Here is a 17,522-nt window from a genome sequence, read left to right as displayed (position 1 = left end):
TGGTTTCTACTTCCATGTTGCTGAGAAACACTCAGCCAATGACAACACTCCAAGCACTACCCAATATTAGATCAGATTATTCTTTTCCGATTAAGGGGCAATATGGTGTGGCCAATCCAACTACCCTGCAGATCCCCGGGTCATGGAGGCGAGACCCAAGCCGACACGGAGAGAACGTGCAAAAATCCACACGGACAGTGACCCGGGGCCAGGACCGAATACTGGCCCTTGGTGCCATGAGGCAGCAGTGCTAACCACTGCACCACCGAGCTGCCCTAGATCAAATTATCCAACAAAAAAGCTTCTGCCAAGTGTATTTTATGACCAACTTGTCTCTCTCGGCCTTCTTTCTCAAAGGGGCTGCTTTATCGCATGAAATATTCCATTTGAGGACAATAGAAGGCAGTGCAGCTTGTGATTCAAACCTGGGCACTCTGTAAAAGGGAAGAACACTACTAAAACAAATGGATTTCTCTTTTCAACAGTGTATTTGATATTTCAGGAATGAAAAGGTTAAACCAATACAGATCAACTCGTAGGAAAAGACTCTCTTGTTTGGTGAATTAGAAAGAAAACAAAAGTAGCTGCAGAAATGTTGACAGGTAAAGAGGCAATACTGTGAAAACCAGTCATGACCCAAATCCCCCTCTTCATCCATTCCATTGTACATATTTCAAAGGCCTTGTTACAGCACTAATTGCTGCTTTCTGGAATGCTGCATTCAGTTTCATTTTGTTTATCTGAGGAAATCAGTGACAACAAATGCCTTAAAATCTTGATTCAGCTACATCCATTTTAAAGAATTCCGCATTCAGGGATCAGATCCACAGGTTTCCAACTACAGGGATTGCAAAGGTTTGCATGGACCTCAAGTTAGGTATGAATGAGATACCCCCAAGTCAAGTAACTTGACTGAAGTTAATGTAGGATCATATGAGAAGATGGACAGCGAAACAAATCCCTCAAGGAGAAGGTGGCAAAGAGTTGTGAGAGAAACAAAGCAAATCAGGACAAAGCCAAGGAAAGACTATTAGAAATAGAGAGGGAACAAAGAGCATCCACAAGAAAGAGTGGGAAAGATTTGGGGAACTGAGGGAACAGCCATAGAAAATAGGGAGGCGTCATGCAAACATCATGGGAAATAAGAAGGATGCTAAGTATACATCATGGAAATTAAAATAGAGGCATTTTGTTGTCTGTGCTACATGATCATGTAAACATATTTGTGCTTTACTCAGATGCAATGTGCAATGCCAGATCTGGGGACTCACTGATTTCAACACTAGCCCAGGTCTACTTCCCACAGTACATATACTGACTGATACAGTACTTGTATTCTCTTTTATTCTCGACTTTCTTTGTTAGTCCTCCAAATAGTTGTATAACTCAGATGGTAGACAGCCAGTCAAGAGTAAATGTGGATAGTGCATATGGGCTTGCTGTCTGATCATGGAAAGTATATTGTAACAGTGTTGACATTTCCAAAGCACTTAATTGGTTGTAATAACCTTTAGAAGATCCTGAGGTTGTGAAAGGTGCCACATAAATGCAGGTCTTTCTTTTTACAGTTGAGTGCAATCCCATTCTCAACTGGTGGCAAAGTAACTACTTTGCAACACTGACCAACTGTTTCAACTGCTTCCCTGGTTGGAATCATCTAATTTAGGAAATTGAAGAAGGGGACTTTTGGCCCGGACAGTTTCTTACTACACCAGACAACAGATTTGACAACTGGGATGGAGATGGGGAGATATAGGGGGCGGGATTCTCCGTTACGCCGGCGGGTCAATGGGGTTTCCCATTGTGGGGCAGCCCAATGCTGTCGGGAAACCCCCAGGCGCCGGCAAAATGGAGAATCATGCCAGCGGAGAATCCCGCCCAGTGAGTTTACATTTATGTAAATCTTTGACAATGAAAACTATTTTTAATCATTAATCTTTTAACACTGAACATTTTCCAAAGGCTTATATTTTCTTGTTAGCACCGTTCCCATTATGACATTAAATGTCACATTAGGAAGACTTCAGAGGAAACACTGTCTTGCTTTTCTACTTAATATATCCAATTCTTGGCAATAACTTTTAATTAGCACCTTCACCTTCCTGTTCACCCAACCTCAACATAGAAGCAGTACAAGTTCAAAGGTCGCCTAGTGGAATATTCATACTTCATATTTTCACTGGGTTTCATTGAACATAATCATCTGAACAAGAGAGGTAATTTAGACAAGCCGTGATTAGCCAGTTTGATGAATATCTGTGAGGGCACAGCATGAATATTTAGATTCAGTCTGAGGCTGACGTACAACAACTGAAGACTCGTGTGGGGTATGAACAAAACACAGCTCAACCTGTCAGTTGAAAATAAGTTTGCATTAAAAATTATGTATTTTCTATGTATGTTTCTATGTATGAATGTAGGAGGATTGATCACTAAGTTTGTGGTTAATACAAAAATGAGTGGGGTGGTAAATAGTGAGGAGGATACTTTTCAATTACAGGAGGCTGTAGATAGGCTGGTCCGATGGGCTGATCAGTTGCAAATGGAATTCAAACCGGATAAGGGTGAGGTGATGCACGTGGGCAGGACAAATGAGACAAGGGAATACATGATAAATGTCAGAAACTTGGAAAGCACTGAGGATCAGAGCGAGCTTATTGTGCATGTACACCGGTCCCTTACAGTAGCCGGGAAGGTGGATACAGTGGTTAAGAAGGTATATGGTATACTTTCCTTTATTAGCCAAAGCATAGAGTCTCAGAGCAGTCAGGTTACGCTGGAACTATATAAAACGTTGGGTAGGCCACAGCTCGAGTATTGTGTTCAGGTCTGGAATCGACATTATCGGAGGGATGTGATACCACTGGAAATGGTGCAGCGGATATTCATCAGGATTTTGCCTGGGCTGGAGAGTTTTAGCTACGAAGAGAGATGGGATTTTCTGCCGTTGTTCTCCTTTGAGCAGAGGAGACTGAGGGGGGGGACATGATTGAGATGTATAAAATTATGAGGGGCATAGATAGAAATAAAAATTTTCCTTTCGTTGAGGCATTAATGCCCAGGGGGCATAGATTTAAGGTAAGGGGCAGGAGGCTGAGAAGGGATGTGAGAAAAGACATTTTCACCAAGAGGGTGGTGGGAATCTGGAACTCACTGCCTGAAAGGGTGGTGGAGGCAGAGACCCTGAAAACATTTAAGAAATATTTATATGTGCACTTGTAAAGATGGGTGAATTGCTGGAAAATGGGATACTTATGTTGTTTTTGACTGGCGCAGACATCATGGGCCAAATAGCCTTTTCTGAGGTGTAGATCTCTAGGTAGGCACAGAAGTCGACCATTATAAAAAAGAACAATACAGCACAGGAACAGGCCCTTCGGTCCTCCAAGCCTCTACCGATCATGATACCACCCTTGGCCAAAAGCCTCAACATTTCTTTGTTCATATCCCTCTATGCTTATCCTATCTATGTATTTGTCGAGATGCTTTTTGAATGCCGCTATTGTATCTGCTTCCACAACCTCCCTTGGCAAGGCGTTCCAGGCACTCACTACCCTCTGTGTAAAAAAACTTGCCTCGCACGTCTCCTCTAAAGTTTGCCCCCTGTTGACTATTCCTCCACCCTGGGAAAGAGTGCCAGACAAGGCAACATCCTGGTAAACATCCTCTGCAACCTCTCCAAAACCTCCACATCCTTCTGGCAGTGTGACGACCAGAATTGTGCGCAATATTTTATTTTATTTTTTTTTTAAATTTAGATTACCCAATTATTTTTTCCAATTAAGGGGCAATTTAGCGTGGCCAATCCACCTACTCTGCACATTTTTGGGTTGTGGGGGCGAAACCCACGCAGACACGGGGAGAACATGCAAACTCCACACGGACAGTGACCCAGAGCCGGGATCGAACCTGGGACCTCAGCGCCGTGAGGCGGTTGTGCTAACCACTAGGCCACCGTGCTGCCCTTGTGCGCAATATTACAAGTGCGGCCTTACCAAGGTTCTGTACAACTGTAGCATGACTTGCCCGTTTTTATATTCATGCACCATCCAATGAAGACAAGCATCCCGTATGCTTTCTTGACTGACTTGTCCACTTGTGTTGCCACTTTCAAAAATCTGCGGACCTGCAGGCCTAGATCTCTCTGACTTTCTATATTCCTAAGAGCTTTGCCATTTACACTATATTTCCCCTCTGTGTTAGGCCTACCAAAATGTATTACCTCACATTTGTCTGGATTAAAATTTATTTGCCATTTCCTTCCAGGTCTCCAACCTATCTATGGCCTGCTGTATTCTCTGACAATCCCCAGCACTATCTGCCACTCCACCAACCTTGGTGTCATCCACAAACTTACTAATCAGACCAGCTATATTTTCCTCCAAATCGTTTATGGAAACTACAAACAACAGAGGCCCCACACAGATCCTTGTGGAACACCACTAGTCACAACCTTCCAGTCAGAAAAACACTCTTCCACTGTTACCCTTTGCCTTGTGATCGAGCCAGTTCTGTATCCATCTTACCACATCACCTCTGATCCCGTGAGACTTCACCTTTTGTACCAGTCTGCCATGAGGCACCTTGTCAAAGGCTTTACTGAAGTCCATGTAAACAACATCCACCGCCCTCTCCATATCAATCATCTTTGTCACCTCCTCAAAATGCTCGATTAGGTTAGTGAGGCATGATCTCTCCTTCACAAAACCATGCTGTCTATTGTTAATGAGTCCATTTGTTTCCAAATGTGTATAAATCCTGTTGCTGAGAATTCTCTCCAATAATTTACCTCCTACCGATGTGAGGCTCACCGGCCTATAGTTTCCAGGATTATCCCTGCTACCTTCATAGAACATAGAACAGTACAGCACAGAACAGGCCCTTCGGCCCTCGATGTTGTGCCGAGCAATGATCACCCTACTCAAACCCACGTATCCACCCTATACCCGTAACCCAGCAAACCCCCCCTTAACCTTACTTTTTTTTAGGACACTATGGGCAATTTAGCATGGCCAATCCACCTAACCCGCACATCTTTGGACTGTGGGAGGAAACCGGAGCACCCGGAGGAAACCCACGCACACACCGGGAGGACGTGCAGACTCCGCACAGACAGTGACCCAGCCGGGAATCGAACCTGGGACCCTGGGGCTGTGAAGCATTTATGCTAACCACCATGCTACCGTGCTGCCCTTACACAGCTTATCTACCTTATCTACCTTATCTACTTATCTACCTTAGACTTATCTACCTTAATATCTTTTAAAAGACCCAATACCTCCTCCTTTTCGATGTCACCATGACCCAGACTGTCCACACACCCACCCAAGAATCATCTTCCAGAAAGTCCTTTTCTTTGGTGAACGTTGATGCAAAGTACTCATTTAGAACCTCGCCCATTTCCTCTGGCTCAACACAGATTCCCCCCACTTTCCATAAGTGGTTCAATGACTTCATTTTGACGTCCATTGGTCGGGAAGGTGCTATATAAATGCAAATCTGTTTTTCTTTAATTATCTTCAATCACAATCCTCTAGTTACTGACCCTCATCAGTGGAAAGAAACAGTTTCTCCCTCTCTGCTCTATCAAACCGGCCGTTCCCACATCCCCCAGCCCATAATGTTATATAGCTCTTGTAGCACGGTAGCAGTGTGGATAGCACAATCGCTTCACAGCTCCAGGGTCCCAGGTTCGATTCCGGCTTGGGTCACTGTCTGTGCGGAGTCTGCACATCCTTCCCGTGTGTGCGTGGGTTTCCTCCGGGTACTCCGGTTTCCTCCCACAGTCCAAAGATGTGCAGGTTAGGTGGATTGGCCATGCTAAATTGCCCTTAGTGTCCAAAATTGCCCTTAGTGTTGGGTGGGGTTACTGGGTTATGGGGATAGGGTGGAGGTGTTGACCTTGGGTAGGATGCTCTTTCCAAGAGCCGGTGCAGACTCGATGGGCTGAATGGCCTCCTTCTGCACTGTAAATTCTATGTAAAGTGAATCCAGGGAGGGTGCAGACTCTGGAAATCTTTCATCTTTGCTCCAAAGCGAACAATCCCAGTCTCTATTTAAAAATAAATAAATTTTAAGAGTAACCAATTTTTTTTCCAATTAAGGGGCAATTTAGCATGCCCATTTCACCTACCCTGCACATCTTTGGGCTGTAGGGTGAGAACCATGTAAACATAGGGAAAATGTGCAAACTCCACACAGACAGTGACCCGGGGCTGGGAGCGAACCCGCATCCTCAGCGCCGGAAGACAGCAGTGCTAACCACTGCACCACCATGCTGCCCAATCCCAGTCTCTGTAATCACTCCACAAGATTGAATTTTTTCATCCCTGGCCAGAATGCAAGGTCGAGGATTGAGAGGAGATTTTGGAAAATATTGTCAGTTGGCAGGTGGGGAAATTGGAGAAGGACTCAAACCAGAAAACACTGTCTCCAGCTATGTGAATCTTTAGAAACTCTTTGGAACCGAATCAGAGGAGAATGAAGGGTGATCCGTCCGACTTAGCAGAGACAGTCAAGGCACCATTACTTTTTCTAAGACACTGAAACATTGTCTCTGGTGATATCAGTGAAATTAACTGATCTGAGACATTGAAAGGATTCTCTTTACTGTACATCAGGAATTCAAACCTAATATCAGCTTCAGGACAATCAAAAGGGGGGGGGGGGGGGGGGGGGGTCCTCTCACCAATAACCAGTCAGAGAGAATGAGGGGTGGGCCTGGAGGAACAAGCGGGAGCGGTTGATCCTCCAAACAGTCCGAGGGGTCGAGGCATGTTGGAAGTGACCCATGCGTAGTGTAAGTCACGGTGGAGGTTGAATTTATTTGGACTACGTCAACGAGTTGAATCGCGTGACGGAGGGACTGATGAATCTGGTGTGTGGGTGGAGCTGCTTTGTAAACATGTTCTGTACATCGCAAACCCTGAAAAATAGCTTCCTTGTTCCCGGAACCGGGTCGCAGCATTTTCCCAGTTTCAGACCCAAGTTAACGGCCGCCATCTTTCCAATGGTGAATATGCAGCCAAGCCACCATCTTGTAAAACGCATATGACGTCACCATCTTTGTGAGTGGCAATGTAAAGTATAACGCAAAGATAATTTTGTTTAAATAATCTTTATTGTCACATGTAGGCATCCATTAACACTGCAAATTAAGTTATTGTGAAAAGCTCCTCGTCGCCACACTCCGGCGCCTGTTCGGGTACACAGAGGGAGAATTCAGAATGTCCAAATTACCTAACAACACGTCTTTCGGGACTTGTGGGAGGAAACCCACGCCAACACGGAGAGAATATGCAGACTGCACACAGTCAGTGACCCAAGCCGAGAATCACAGACAGTGACCGAGCGGGGAATCAAACCTGGGATCCTGGTGCTCTGAAGCCACAGTGCTATCCACTTTTTCTACCGTGCTGCCCAAAGGTCTTTCCAAAGGCTGGTGCAGATTCGATGGCTGAATGGCCTCCTGCACCGTAAATTTTATGCTCCTGAGTACTGTCCATGTTTATTCGGCAATGTGCAGTAGGACGCATGTGCATGACACCACGTTTGTTGGGGAATGTTCTTCAATCTTTTCAATGACAGAATGGGAACAAATTGTCAATCTTCGCGTTACAATGTCATATTGATGAGCGTGATATACGTCCAACTCAGAATAAACTTTCTCAGACATTCGGTAGCACAGTGGTTAATACTGCTGCTTCACAACGCCAGGGACCTGTGTTCAATTCCAGCCTTGGGTGACTGTGTGGAGTTTGCACTTTCTCCCAAGTTTGTGTGGGTTTCCTCCGGGTGCTCCGGTTTCCTCCTACAGTCCAAAGATGTGTAGGTTAGGTAGATTGGCTATGCTAAATTGCCCCTTAGTGTCCAAGAATGTGCTGATTAGGTTAGGGGGATAATGGAGTGGACCAGGGTAGAGTGCTCGTTTGGAGGGTCGGTGGGTGAAATTACCTCCTGCTCCACTGTAGGGATTCCATTTCACAGATTTGTGACAAAGTAACGTAAGTCTCGGTCACATAAGGAGATATTAGTGTGGGGGACCAAAAACTCGGTCAAAGAGGGAGATATTAAGGAGAATCTGAAAGGAGGAAAGTAAGGTAGAAAAGTTTAAGATGGAAATTCCACAGCCTGTGGCCCAGGCAAATGAAAGAATGGTCACCAATGGTGGAGTGATTAAAATCAGGAATGTTCAAGAGGCTGGCTCAGATGAGTGTAGAGATCTCGGGTGGTGTGTGTCTGGAGGAGATTTCAGAGATCGGGGTGGTCACAACTATGCAGAAAAACAAGGATGAGAATTTTTGCTTCTTCACCTGGAACCTTTGTAAGTCAGTGAGCACAGGGGTGATGTGTGAACAAGAGTTGGGGTGAGTAAACATACGGGCAGCAGAGTTTTGGATGACCTCAAGATTACAGGAAGTTTGAATGTGGGAGGCTGGCTGGGAGTGTATTAGGATAGTTAAATCTAGCGGTAACTGGGTGGCATGATGGCACGGTGGTTAGCTAACGACTAACGATTCGATTGCGGCTCCGGGTCACTGTCCTTATGGAATTTGCACGTGAAAAATGAAAATGAAAAATTAAAATCGCTTATTGTCACGAGTAGGCTTCAAATGAAGTTACTGTGAAAAGCCCCTAGTCGCCACATTCTGGTGCCTGTTCGGGGAGGCTGTTACGGGAATCGAACCGTGCTGCTGGCTTGCCTTAGTCTGCTTTCAAAGCCAGCGATTTAGCCCAGTGAGCTAAACATTCTCCCCGTGTCTGCGTGGGTCTCATCCCACAACCCAAAGATGCGCAGGGTAGGTGGATTGGCCACACTAAATTGCCCCTTAATTGTAAATTTTTTAAAAAAGTCTCAAGGTAACAAAGGAATAGATGAGAGTTCCAGCAGCAAATGATCTGACTTGAGTGGAGGCATGATATGTTACAGAGGTGGGAAGAGGAGGTCCTACTGTTGATATGGAATTTCTGTGAACAATGTGGTTGGTATTGATGTGTTGGGCAGGCTGGGTTGATGTAGACTGCACTTGATGCAGTATAGTGAGACAGACCTCCAACACTTGATAAGATGCAACACAATTTTATTTAACATCTTAACTATTATACATGTTCAACTGTGGGTTGACACTATGCTGACTTGACTGGAGACCTAGTACTAGCCTGACCAGATTTACTAGCTACCGCATGGTGTTTGCACTGGCTAGCTCACGAACTCTGACTGTCTCAGAGGCTGGATCGAGAGAGCGGGAAACCTGGTGCCCTCTGGCTTTATTGTGGTAGTGTCCCGTCTGGTGATTGGCTGCTCTGTTCTGTGTGCTTACTGGCCATTCTGTGTGTCTTCATTTATTTCTTCCAAATCATTCACGTATAGCTGTGGTCCCAGCACTGATCCCCGTGGAACACCACTAGTCACTGGCTGCCATCCTGAAAAGGCCCCCTTTATCCACACTCTCTGCCTTCTGCCAGTTAGCCAATCTTCTATCCATGCCAGTACCTTGTCCCTAACACCATGGATTCTATTTAGCAGCCTTCTGCGTGGCACCTTGTCAAAGGCCTTCTGGAAATCCAAATAGATCACGTTCACTGGTTCTCCTTTGTCTAATCTCCTTGTTACCTCCTCAAAGAACTCTATCAGATTTGTCTGGCATGGCCTCTCATTGATGAATCTGTGCTGACTCAGTCCCATTTTATGAAGCACTTCCAAGTACTCCGCAATGTCATCCTTAATAATAGACTCTAAATCTTACCAATGACCGAAGTCAGGGTAACCGACCTGTAATTTCCTGTCTTCTGCCTCCATTCCTTCTTAAACAGGGGTCATTTTCCAATCTTCTGGGGCCCACCCAGCCTCGAGTGATCCTGAAAATCACCACCAATGCCCCCACAATCTCCTTAGCTATCTCCTTCAGAACCCTGGAGTGTAGTCCATACAATCCAGGTGATTTATCGACTTTCAGACCTTTCAGTTTCCCCAGCAGCTTCTCCTCAGTGATGGCCACTACACTCACCTCTGTCCCCTGACTTGCGTCAAGTTCTGGTATGCCACTGGTGTCTTCCGCTGTGAAGACTGATGCAAAGTACCAATTCAGTTCATCTGCTATTTCTTTGTTCCCTATTTCCATTTTTCCAGCCTCATTTGCCAGTGGTCACATCTCCATTCTTGCCTCAAATAACTTATATATCAAAAAAAATTCTTCCTATCTTCTTTTATATTAGTAGCTAGCTTACACTCATATTTCATCTTCTTGCTTTTAGCTGTCCTATGCTTGCTTTTAAAGACTTCCCAATCCTCTGGCTTCCCACTAATCCTCGCCATATTGTATGCATTTTCCTTTGCTTTTATGCTGTCCTTGACTTCCCTCGTCAGCCGTGGTTGCCTTTTCCTCCCTTTGGCATGTTTCTCCTTGAGATGAATTTCTGTGGTGCATTCCTAATAACCCCAAAAACACCTCCCATTGCTGTTCAACTGTCTTCCCTATTAGGCTCCTCTTCCAATGAACACTGGCCAGCTCCTTCCTCATGCCTTTGTAGTTATGTTATTCAATTATAAAACTGTTACATCTGATTCCAGCTTCTCCCTCTCAAACTGCAGGGTGAATTCTACTATAATGTGGTCACTGCCCCTAAGGGTTCCTTAACCTCGAGTTCCCTAATCAAGTCTGACTCATTACACATCACAAAATCCAGAATTGCTTCATCCCTTGTGGGCTCTGCAACAAGCTGCTCCAAAAATCCATCTTGTAGACATTCCAGAAATTCCTTTTCTTGGGATCCACTACAAACTTGATTTTCCCAGTCCAACTGCGCATTGAAATCTCCCATGATTATTGTAATATTGGCTTTATCTCCTGATTTATTTTATGCCCCACATTCTGACTACTGCTAGGGACCATGTACATAACTCCCATCAGGGTCTTTTTTCCTTTGTGATTCCTCAACACTACCCACACAGATTCTTGCTATAGATTTAAGTTTGCTTCTGACAAACAATGCAATCCCGCCCCACTGCCTATCCGCTTGTCCTTTCGATAGGACACATATCCTTGGATATTTAGATGCCAGCCATAATCCCTTTGCAGTGACGCCTCTCAGATGTCCCAACATCATACCCACCAATTTCAATGTGCGCAACAAAGTCGCCACCGCCTGAAGAACCCTTGCACGGATCCTCTTAAGGCAAATTTTACCGTCTCTAATTTAATAAACCCTGCCATGCCACTGATCTAGGCTTCCACACTTGTGGGCCTCGCATCCTTCCACTGCAACAGAATCCTCCACCGGGCTACCAGGGACGCAAAGGCCAGAATACCGGCCTCTTTCACCTCCGGCACTCGCGGCTCGTCCGATACCCCAAATATTGCGAGCCCCCAGCTCGGCTTAACCCGGGTGTTCACCACCTTCGACACTGTTCTCACAATGCCCCTCCAGAACCCATCCAGCGCTGGGCATGCCCAGAACATGTAGCCGTGGTTTGCCGGGCTCCCTGAACACCTCACACACCATCTTCTCCCCAAGCTCTTCCTCCCATTTACCTTTTAGCTCCTCCACTGAGGCCTCCTCCTCCTCCTGCATCTCCTGGTACATCGCCGAAACCTTGCCCTCTCCAACCCACGCCCCCGAGAGCACCCTATCCTGGATCCTGCGTGCTGGCAACAGCAGGAATGCCCTCACCTGCTGTCTTACGAACGCCCTTACCTGCATGTACCTGAAGGCATTTCCAGGGGGGAGCCCTAATTTTTCCTCCCAACGCCCCAAGGCTGGCGAATGTCCCGTCTATAAACAGGTTCCCCCATCCTTCTAATACTTGCCCTGTGCCAGTTCAGGATCCATTCTCCCCGAGACAAACCGATGGTTCTCTCGTATCGGGGACCATACCGAAGCCTCTCCCTCCCCCCTGTGGCGTCTCCATTCCCCCCAAATTTTGAGGGATGCCGCCACCACTGGACTGGTGGTGTACCTTGTCGGCGGGAGCGGTTGCAGTGCCGTCACCAGCGCTCTCAGGCACGTGCCCACACAGGATGGCATCTCCAGCCTCTTCCATGCCGCCCCCTCCCCCTCCGAAGGGCTGTTTAGCTCACTGGGCTAAATCGCTGGCTTTGAAAGCAGACCAAGGCAGGCCAGCAGCACGGTTCGATTCCCGTAACAGCCTCCCCGAACAGGTGCTGGAATGTGGCGACTAGGGGCTCTTCACAGTAACTTCATTGAAGCCTATTCGTGACAATAAGCGATTTTCATTTAATTTAATTTCATTACCCACTTGCGTATCATCGCTACGTTGGCCGCCCAGTAGTACCCGCATAGATTAGGCAACGCTAGCCCTTCTCTGTCCCTGATCCGCTCCAGAAACACCCTTCTCACCCTCGGGATCTTCTTCGCCCATAATAATGCTCCTGCTGACCCGCTTAAAAAAGCCCTTTGGGATCATGATGGGGAGGCACTGGAATATAAAAAGGAACCTCGGGAGCACCGTCATCTTCACCGACTGCACCCTACCCACCAGTGAGAGCGGCAGCATATCCCACCTTTTAAACTCCTCCTCCATTTGCTCCACCAGCCTTGTCAAGTTGAGCTGTGTAGGGCCCCCCAGCTCCTGGCCACCTGGATCCCCAAGGTACCTAAAACTCTTTTCCGCCCTTTTCAGTGGAAGCCCATCTATCCCCCTTCCCTGGGTGTACTACGAACAGCTCGCTCTTCCCCATGTTCGATTCCCGGCTGGGTCACTGTCTGTGTGGAGTCTGCACGTCCTCCCCCTGTGTGCGTGGGTTTCCTCCGGGTGCTCCAGTTTCCTCCCACAGTCCAAAGATGTGCGGGTTAGGTGGATTGGCCATGCTAAATTGCCCGTAGTGTCCTAATAAAAAGTAAGGTTAAGGGGGGGTTGTTGGGTTAAGGGTATAGGGTGGATATGTGGGTTTGAGTAGGGTGATCATGGCTCGGCACAACATTGAGGGCCGAAGGGCCTGTTCTGTGCTGTACTGTTCTATGTTCTATGTTGAGCTTATACCCGGAGAAGTCCCCAAACTCCCTGAGGATCTGCATCACCTCTGGCATCCCCCCCCACCGGGTCCGCCACAGACAATAACAGATCGTCGGCATACAGCGATACCTGGTGTTCCTCCCGCCCCCGCACCACCCCCTCCAGTTCCTGGACTCCCTCAAAGCCATCGCCAAAGGCTCAATTGCCAACGCAAATAGCAGGGGGGATAGGGGGCACCCCTGCCTCGTCCCCCGGCACAGCCGAAAGTATTCCGACCTCCTCCGATTCGTGGCCACACTCGCCACCAGGGCTTCGTATAGTAACCTAACCCAACTGACGAACCCCTCCCCGAACCCGAACCTCCTCAACACCTCCCAGAGGTACCCAAACTCCACCCTATCAAAGGCCTTCTCAGCATAGCTGCCACTATCTCCGCCTCCCCCTCCACTGCCGGCATCATGATTACGTGTAGGAGCCTCCGCACGTTGGTGTTTAGCTGCCTTCCTTTCACGAAACCCGTCTGGTCCTCGTGGATGACCCCCGGGACACAGTCCTCAATTCTAGTAGCCAACACCTTCGCATCCACATTGAGGAGCGAGATTGGCCTATATGACCCGCACTGTAAGGGGTCCTTGTCCCGCTTCAAGATCAGCGAGATCAGCGCCCTGGACATTGTCGGGTGTATGACCACCCCCTCCCTCGCCTCATTGAAAGTCCTCACTAGTAGTGGGCCCAGCACGTCCATATACTTCCTGTAAAATTCCACCGGGAACCCATCTGGCCCCGGTGCCTTCCCCACCTGCATACTCCCCAGCCCCTTAGCCAGTTCCTCCAGCCCTACCGGTGCCCCATGCCCCGCCACCTGCCCCTCCTCTACCCTTGGGAACCTCAGCTGGTCCAGAAACCGGCGCATCCCCCCCATCTCCGTCGGGGGCTCCGACCTATACAGCCCCTCATAAAAGTCTCTAAATACACCATTTATCCCCACCGCACTCCGCACCTTGTTCCCCCCTTTATCTCTAACTTCCCCTGATCTCCCTCGCTGCCTCCCGCTTCCGAAGCTGGTGTGCCAGCATCCGGCTAGCCTTCTCCCCATATTCATACACCGCCCCTTGCGCCTTCCTCCACTGTACCTCTGCCTTCTTGGTAGTCAACAGGTTGAACAGGGCCTGGAGGCTTCGTCGCTCCTTGAGTAGTCCCTCCTTGGAGACCTCTGCATACCTCCTATCTACCCTTACCAACGCCCCCACCAGCCTCTCCCTCTCTCTCCTCTCCTTCCCCTCCTTGTGGGCCCTAATGGAGATTAGCTCTCCCCTGATCACTGCCTTCAGCGCCTCTCAGACCACCCCTACCTGCACCTCCCCATTATCGTTGACCTCTAGGTATCTTTCTATGCACCCCCGGATCCGCCCGCTCACCTCTTCATCCACCAACAACCCCACCTCCAGGCGCCACAGCGGGCGCTGGTCCCTCTCCTCCCCAAGCTCGAGGTCCACCCAGTGCGGGGCATGGTCAGAGATGGCTATGGCCGAATACTCCGTGTCCTCCACCCTCGGAATCAGCGCCCTGCTCATCATGAAAATGTCAATCCGGGGAAAATCCGTGGGAAATGAATGAGAATTCCGTGGCCCCTGGCCTAACAAACCTCCATGGGTCCACTCCTCCCATCTGGTCCATAAACCCGCTCAGCACCTTGGCCGCCGCCGGCCTCCTACCCATCCTGGACCTAGAGCGGTCCAATGCTGTATCCAATACCGTATTGAAGTCCCCCGTCTCCCCCCCCCCCCCATTATCAAGCTGCCTGCCTCCAGGTCCGGGATCCAGCCCAACATACGCCGCATAAATCCGGCATTGTCCCAGTTTGGGACATACACATTCACCAAGACCACCCGCACCCCCTGCAACTTATCACTCACCATCACGTACCTACCTCCATTGTCTGCCACAATGCTCAGCACCTCAAACGACACCCGCTTCCCCAACAAAACCGCCACCTCTCGATTCTTTGCGTCCAACCCCGAATGGAAGACCTGCCCTACCCACCCCTTTCTCAGCCTAACCTGGTCTGCCACCCTCAGGTGCGTCCCCTAGAGCATGACCACATCTGCCTTCAGTCCCTTCCGGTGCGCGAACACACGGGCCCTCTTGACCGGCCCGTTCAGGCCTCTCACATTCCAAGTTATCAACTGGATCAGGGGGCTACCCGCACCCCCCCCCCCCTCCTGCCGATTAGCCATCACCCTTTCTAGGCCAGCCACGTGCCCGCGCCTCCCGCACTCTCCGTTCCCCCCAGCAGCAGACCCCGCCCCGACTCTACAGACTCCAGCTAACCCAGTTCTCCCCCCCCCCCCAACCCCCCAGATAGCTCCCCCCCAGCTGCATTGCTCCCCCCATAGCACTCCCGTAAGTCAGCTGACTCCTGCTGACCCCGGCCGCTCCCCGCCACTTCATCGACCCCCCAGTGTGAGAATCTCCCCTCCCCCCTCCTGTCCATCAGCGGGCACTCCTCTCTGGCACCACCCTTCCCCCCCGACAGCACCCCCTTCCTCCCCAGCGAGGGAAAAAGCCTGCGCTTTCCACCAAGCCGGCCCCGCCCCCTCTGGCGCAGCTCCCTTTCATGGCCTAATCCCAGCTCCCCCACCTCGGGCCTCCGCTCTCCCTTCCCCCCCCCAATGGGGCCCCCCCTTCCAACCACTGACGCCCACACTCTCACCAAACCCCCACTACAAACCAAAAAAAAGAGAAAAAGCAGTACCAAACAGAACAGAACATCCCCCCCCAAAACACAACAATCTCATCAATCCCCTCTCGACATCCCCTCGCCACCGACCCTCAATCCGAGTCCAACTTTTCGGCCTGGATAAAGGTCCACGCCTCCTCCGGCGTCTCGGAGTAGTGGTGGCGGTCCTTGAAGGTGACCCACAGTCGCGTCGACTGCAACATTCCAAATTTCACCCCCTTCTGATGCAGTGCCGCCTCAGCCCGATTGTACCCGGCCCTCTTCTTGGCCTCCTCCCCGCTCCAGTCCTGGTATATCCGGACCTCTGCATTCTCCCACCTGCTGCTCCGCTCTTTCTTTGCCCACCTTAGGGCACACTCCCTGTCCACAAAGCGGTGGAACTGCATCAGCACCGCCCACGGCGGCTCGTTGGGCTTGGGCCTCCTCGCCAGGACTCGATGGCCCCCTCCAGCTCCAGGGGCCCCGGGAAAGTCCCCGCGCCCATCAGCATGTTCAGCATTGTGACCACGTATGCTCCGGCATCCGATCCGTCCACCCCCTCCGGGAGACCCAGGATCCGTAAGTTCTTCCTCCTCGACCGATTCTCCATGTCCTCGAACTTCGCTGCCATTTCTTATGCAGCGCCTCGTGCGCCTCTACCTTCACCGCCAGGCTCAAGATCTCGTCCTCGTTCTCTGAGGCCTTTTGCCGCACCTCCCGGATCATCACCCCATGGACCTTCTGGGTCTCGAGCAGCTTGTCAATCGAAGCCTGCATCGGCTCCAACAGCTCTGCCTTCAGCTCCGTGAAGCAGAGCTGGAGAAACTCCTGCTGCTCCTGCGACCACTGCCCCCACGCTGCCTGGTCTCCACCCGCCGCCATCTTGGTTTTCCTCCCTCGCCCTTTTCACTGCTCCAAATCTACTTTCTTCACCACTCCACTCCTGGTCCAATCCATACAGTGCTGGGGAAGTATTGCTGTCACCTTCCCACTCTGGGAATCGTCGAACAAATGCCTTTGGGGGCCCTAAAAAGAGCCCAAAAGTCCGTTTCTGGCGGGAGCTGCCGAACGTGCGACTTAGCTCCGCATAGCCGCAACCAGAAGCCCAGTCCCAAGATTCTTAATTCACCCATCCTTGGGATCTCTTATTTACTAATCGCAGACAAGGCCTGGTGATTGGTTAAGATTGAGTTTATTGCAAAACTTGGTTTGTATAATTTGAAATATAAGCAAGAGAAACAAAAGGTCCAGAGGGGCAAAAGAAAGGAAAGAGAACAAAGAAGAGAGAGAACAAAGAAGAGAGAGAGCACCCGTTTTGGTACCACCCTTTCCTTGCCCCGTATTGGCTTACAAATTCTGAATTGTGACTTCTGATTGGTGCTCCATACCAGCGTTCACACTGGTGTCTAACTTACTGGCTGTGCTTACATTGTTACATTGTCACATTTGTGGTTTGAGTTCTGAAAAGCTGATGTGTATTTTCCCACAGTTACAATGTTTTAAATTGAGTTTCAATATTTCCCCACATCATTCAATTAACTCAATGGAGTTGCGGGTTCAATTTTCTGAGCCTTGGTTGTCTCAGGGTCTTGCGTGAACATCGGTCTCACACGATGCTACATTCTGTCTCTGATCAGCCGTCTCAATTACCTCTGCATGGAGTCTTTGTTGCTGGGAGATCTGAGGTTTGATTGAGCTTTGTGTTCTGCCAGAATGTTCTTTGGCTCCAGCCGATGTGGTCACAAGGTGTGAGTGGCACCACCCAGTGGATTTACTAATAGCAAGTCATCAGGAATCTGTCCATCGGGTTAATTTCCTGGTGCATTGTTT

The 17,522-nt window shown here is 49.3% G+C and overlaps 1 protein-coding gene across 2 annotated transcripts in view; it reads left to right on the top strand.

Annotated features, from left to right (window-relative positions):
* The window catches only part of LOC119951431 (gastrula zinc finger protein XlCGF7.1-like), a 36,507-nt gene that overhangs the window by 863 nt on the left and 18,122 nt on the right, over nucleotides 1-17,522 (top strand). The window lies entirely within an intron of this gene.

This window comes from Scyliorhinus canicula, chromosome 17, assembly GCF_902713615.1.
Source record: "Scyliorhinus canicula chromosome 17, sScyCan1.1, whole genome shotgun sequence".
NCBI lineage: Eukaryota > Metazoa > Chordata > Chondrichthyes > Carcharhiniformes > Scyliorhinidae > Scyliorhinus > Scyliorhinus canicula.
This window is presented reverse-complemented; position numbering and strand designations above follow the sequence as displayed.